The sequence below is a fragment of the Ailuropoda melanoleuca genome, chromosome 7 (genome assembly GCF_002007445.2).
Source record: "Ailuropoda melanoleuca isolate Jingjing chromosome 7, ASM200744v2, whole genome shotgun sequence".
In the NCBI taxonomy this organism is placed as follows: domain Eukaryota; kingdom Metazoa; phylum Chordata; class Mammalia; order Carnivora; family Ursidae; genus Ailuropoda; species Ailuropoda melanoleuca.
In genome coordinates, this window is record NC_048224.1 from 113,948,830 (window position 1) to 113,954,392 (window position 5,563).

At 41.5% G+C, this 5,563-nt stretch overlaps 1 pseudogene; it reads right to left on the reverse strand.

The window, feature by feature from the left end:
• Positions 1–3,576: 3,576 nt before the first annotated feature.
• LOC100464415 lies at positions 3,577–4,028 on the reverse strand (annotated as a pseudogene).
• Positions 4,029–5,563: the final 1,535 nt, after the last annotated feature.

Below are 5,563 nucleotides of genomic sequence, written 5' to 3' on the forward strand. Positions count from 1 at the left end.
ATTAGTATATACCCTTTGGCTGCTTAAAATCAACACATGCTTCCTTCTAAACTTACACGTCCAAAAGAGAAAATTGCTTGCATGTAACATAATAAATTATTCCATATAAAACCAAGGATGTACCTACTGCCTTCCAAAATGGAAACAACCCAAATCTTATCAGTTACTACATCTAGCTCAGTCCACACTCCCTGGGTGATTCCATTCCTCCCCTTGCTCTGCCACGACCCCAACCAGAGATTACCACTTCACATAAAGTAGTGGGGGAAGGAACAAAAAGAGTGGGAAAATTAGGAGAAGTATATAGGTATATATGTGACACAGAGAGTGAGTCTTTTTTAAATGTTTTTTTAAAGTTTATTTATTCATTTGATTTTAAGTAATCTCTACACCCAACATGGGGCTTGAACTCATGACCCCAAGATCAAGAGTCGTGTGCTCTTCTGACTGAGCCAGCCAGTCACCCTGGAACTCTTTCTTTATAATTCACAGAGGAGGGTCCACAGACCCCACCTCTCCTTTCTTTTTTCTCTCTCATCTGGCTCTATATGGCATGAAGACAGTCACTGTCTTATTGATAAAACCTTCCCAATTTATCACAACCTTTCCTCCATTTCCTATCTCCACAACCATCATCTTGGATCAAGATGTTGGCATGTAATAGCCCCTAAACATTTTTCTCTTTTCCCTCCTTATCTCCCTATCACATTGTTTCCATGAAAGGTAGTTATCTTTAAAACTGCACATCTGATTGTGTCACTCCCCTGCTTCCAGTAACTTGTAATTATTCTTTGGAAAGAGTCCATAGCCCTCAGCATGGCCTGGCAGGTTTTCCGCATGCGACCTTGGTTCTTCTCCAGCCTCATGCCCTGTGTCTCTATTTCTCCCTTTCCATGTTCTTATTAACACTCCTCTCTCAGTTTCTCAGAAACCCCATTCCTTCCAGCCACAGGGATTGACAATGATATTCTCTTTGCTTGGAATGTTCTTGCCAACACCTTCTCGTCCTTCAGCAACTTGGATTTCAGCTCAATTTCAAATCTTCATGTCTCTATCACATATTCCCTGCCGGAAGCCCAGACAGTCATACCATTGACTGTCACAGATATTATTCCTATTATGATTTTCCCTGGGAAACCCAAGGTCCATGAGGAAACGGGCAGCATCAGCCTGTGCACTGCTCTGTCCTCAATGCTGGGGATGCTTACAACCTGGCACGTGGCAGGTGCCCAACAGGTAACTACTGACCAAGTGGGTAAGTGAAAAGGTCCTGTACTGGTAATTACTGGGCAAGGCATTTTATATGGCTGCTTTCCGGTTTCTATTTTCTCATGATAAAACTCAATCATTTAGTCCTCTGATTTCCAAGGTAATTAGATTTGGCTGGGAAGGCATTACAGAAGAATTCTGTTCGCATATCAAGCTGATTTTTTGCTGTGGGGAGGTGCAACAGCTTTACAGCAAACCACATCTCGTTTGTTTCCCAGCCCTAAACTTTGGCAAGAATATTTCTCTGCTAATTCGAGTGACCAAGAATTTATGCAATTTCCTCTGAAGAAGATTATCCTTTTAAGAATGTAAAGAACTATTTTGATTCTCTTCACCTAAACTTAATTGTTTGGCCAGGCCCCATTTCTTCTTGCACCTGACTATCTTTTTTCTTACAGAACCAATTCTGTTTCCTTTGTATAAACCTCTCATATTAAAAAATTTGCCTTTCAAATGCACGATGTCCTAGAATGTGTATATTGAACGACCAGAAATAACTCAGTGACATATTCTTCTTGCTTATTTCATACATATTTCCAACTTATGACTCATTGGTTTAAAGAGGACAAATGTGAACTAAGAGCAAAACAGAGGCCTTGATGTACTTGTGCCTGAGAGGAGGATGAATCACTGTGCTGCTGGCAAAGTGTCCTGGTCAGGGTTGCCTGTCTCGTGGGCTTGAATGACCCCCACTGTTCCCTGTCCTGGCCCCACTCACAAACTCACACGCAACCTCACACAAACACACATCCCCAACACCACACACGTCTTACTTTAGAAGCCCTGTGGGACTATTTTAGGCTGGAAGGCATGCATATGATGAAGAAAGTGACTGTCTTGGAGGCTATAACTTGATATATGAACACGTCAGAGGGACCCAAAGTGTTAGCAGTGGCATTTTCATTCTCGGTTTTCAAAGAATTTTATTTTCCTCTCTCCTTCCACCATCTGTTTTTCTTACTGTAGCAAATGTCATTTCCTATGGAGTTTAATAGGATATGAAATGGGATTGTTTTACAGTGAATTTTGATGTAGTTTCATGATTTTCCTGAGAGTGGTTTTATTCCCTCCCTCCCTCCCTCCCGTTCCCCTCCCCCTTCTTCCCTTCCCCCTCCCTTCCCTCCCTCTTCCTTTCTTCTTTCTTTCCCTCCTCTTTAACTCTCCCTCCCTCCTTCCTTATTTCTCTCCTTCCTTCGTTTTACTCAGAAATATTAAGCTAGCTTTGCCATTATATTAATCATATCAACTTGAAAATAACTGCTCTAAGTTTGCATCTAAATTCTGGACTGAAATCTGTGAAGAGATGAAGTTCTTAACTCTGTCAGTTTTTATTTTATTTTGTTTCTGTAACAAACACAAATTCTCAAAATGGCATTAAGCCGTTAAGTAGTGAATTCCCTTTGAAGTGAGGAGCTAAGGATTTTAACTTCCGTTGGTGTATGTAGAAGGAGTCAATGCTGAGTGCTGAGTGCGGAGTAGGAGAGCAGTGACCAGGAGAGTGCAGGAGGCCATGGTGAGAGGGTGCCTGGAGAGACCACTTCTATGTGACAAGTAGTACTGAAACTTGACATATATGGATTCATTAAGTTGTCACTATAAGTACACGCTGGAGGTATTACTGCTTTCTCCGATTTACATATGAGAAAACAGAGGCATGGAGATATTAAGGACACACAGCTGCTGAAAGCTCAGGACCAGCTCTTCTCCTCTCCCCTCACCTCCCAACCTATTCTGTTATTCTCCTTCCTGTCCTCTCTTCCTCTCCTCTGCCTCATATGAACACTTGCATTTGAGTTCATACACTCTTTCTAAGTGGCAGGATATTGGGCTACTGTAAAGCCCAGATTTGTATTCTCTCAGATTAGCAAACCTGGTAGAAACAAACTTCTCAAGTTCCTATGTCAATTTCAGGTAAGGTCTTTGATTAGCTTGCTTGAATGACATGTCCATTCATGGTTTAAGTCATGGAATTCAAGTTAGCTGGGGGTTGAGGAGGGTCTATTACAAGACTAACAGATGGTGATTACAACTTTATGGTCTATTAAAAGATGCAATAGTACACATGGAAAAATTAGTTCCCATTATTTGAAAATGCTTACTCTATCAAATTTATATAATTTTCCATTGTATAAATACTGAGCTATAGTTACGGAAGACCTACTGAAATGCTAAATCCATCTTCCATACGAGAAAAGCTTTCTTTGATGCCCCAGAGTTCAGATGATTCTTTTTTTTTTTTTTTTTTTTGGAAAAGCACTTGTTAGCATTTAATGAACCTCTCTCCACCTGGCTGTAAGCTGCTAGGATTCAGCCTTCCCCCACACCCTTAATCTTCTCCTCAGTTCTTTTACTGAAGAATTTGGTCTTCATGATGACAGGCTGTTTGGGGAGCTTTCCCTTTCCCCAAACTGTGTAGTAGCCCGATTACACCACAGCAATGATAGAAACAGCTCCTGTATGGTTTTTGCCAGCATTTACCCATGTGTCTGCTCACTGACCAAGGTCCACAGTTTATCAAGATTGACAGTTGGGTGGAAGCTCTGGTTCCTCTGCAAGTGGGAATGTCTCATCTCAGCTTCTCCAAAGTAAGCTGGGTGATGTCTATCTTGGTTTATCCTGTGGTGATGTGTGCCACCAGCAACACCCAGGCCTCCTGGGTGCTTCTGGTGTTTGTCGATGGGGCCGTGGCCATGGCTCCCGCGGCCCCCAGATTTCTGGGTCTTCTTCAGTCTGGATGGCGTGTTGGCAGCCCAGATGAAAGAGCAGAGGATTCAAACTTTTATCATGAATATGTTGAATTTTACTTTCCACCACTTTTCTAGGCAGTGTTATTAAGAGCGGTTCCTGTGCAATGTCAAAGATTATTCTATTGGATTATTGATCTCTGTCAATACTCTACTTAGGAAACAACATAGAAATCATGGACCTCTTAAAACAAAAGGGTGCTTTAAAAAAAAGTATATAACTCTATAACATTGGCCCTCTAGGATTTTTGAAGAGCATAGTTTTAGTTTTCCCAGTGATGCAGGGATTTAAAGAGGCAAGAGGTGCCATTTGCTAAAGGGTGTTGGACTCTGGGTAGTGGAACAAATGGAGAGAATCCAGGTCATGGATCACTGCAGGTGGGAGGGCAGTGACTGAGCAAAAGCAAATAAATTCTTGATGACCAGGACAGAAGTACAGTATTCAGACAAAGTTTGGTCATGTTATTTGTGGTAGTATTTGGGTTTTATGTAGCTTATAAATATGTTGGACAATTGTTTTAGAAGTTTCAATTGTTAATATTGGGCTTTCTTTATTTCCTTCTTTTCCTTCCTTACTTCCATAGGATATAGATAATTTTATGGCTTATATGTACACAGTTATCAATTAATCATGCACTACTATATAACTTTTGAAGAGAGCTTAAGGTTTGCCCCATCTTTTACTTGATTTGATCAGATATGAGATATTGTATCTAGTTCTCTTTTCTGATCCTTCAAATAAGCCCTTGCCAGAGGCCAGTGTTTCCATGACCAAAGAGAACAGTGTCTAAATCTTTGTTTTTCAAAATGTAGTGTGTACCACTAGCAACAATGTCACAGCAGAATCCCAGGCTCCACATCAGACCTGTTGTATTGGAATCGATAAGAGCCACCAGTTATTTGAACTCTTTCAGGGGGTTAGATACGCAAGTATTAATGGTAAAGGCTGGTTTGGAAGGGAGGCTCAGAGACAGTCAGGCATGTAGGATTTAAAGGTCCCTGATGATCAATCTGGATGTAGCTGAGATTTTTAAACTGGAGAATAGGTAAATGAAGTGATGTTTAAAGAAGAGCAATGTGACTCCGATTTGTAGGTGGACATGGGGGTGGGCGGAGAGAGAGACAGAGAGGGAGAGAAAGCATTGAGAACAATGAGGGCAATGCAACCCAACCCTGAAGCAAAGGAATATTGGTCTGGCATGGACTCTTGGCAATGGGAGTGGCAAGGAAGGGACTTGGTAAAACACTCTGACTTAGTAATTTCAGTGACTGGTGGGGATGAGTTCACATGACCCTGGGAAGATGAAACAAGTAGGTATTTTTTGAGTTAGGAGGTAGAAAGGTAGAATGCAGAGGATGGAAGTGCAGAGACAAGCTATAGAGAAAGAATGTATGAGCGAAGTCTAGCTCCCTGCGTCTCAGGTTTGGACCCCACTCACGGCCGGGCTCTGCTGTGGTAACTAAAAATTCATTTAAAAAATGAGGGTTGGGAGGACATCTATGTATCTTCTGAGAAATTGGCTTTACTCAAACATGATTATATGATTTGC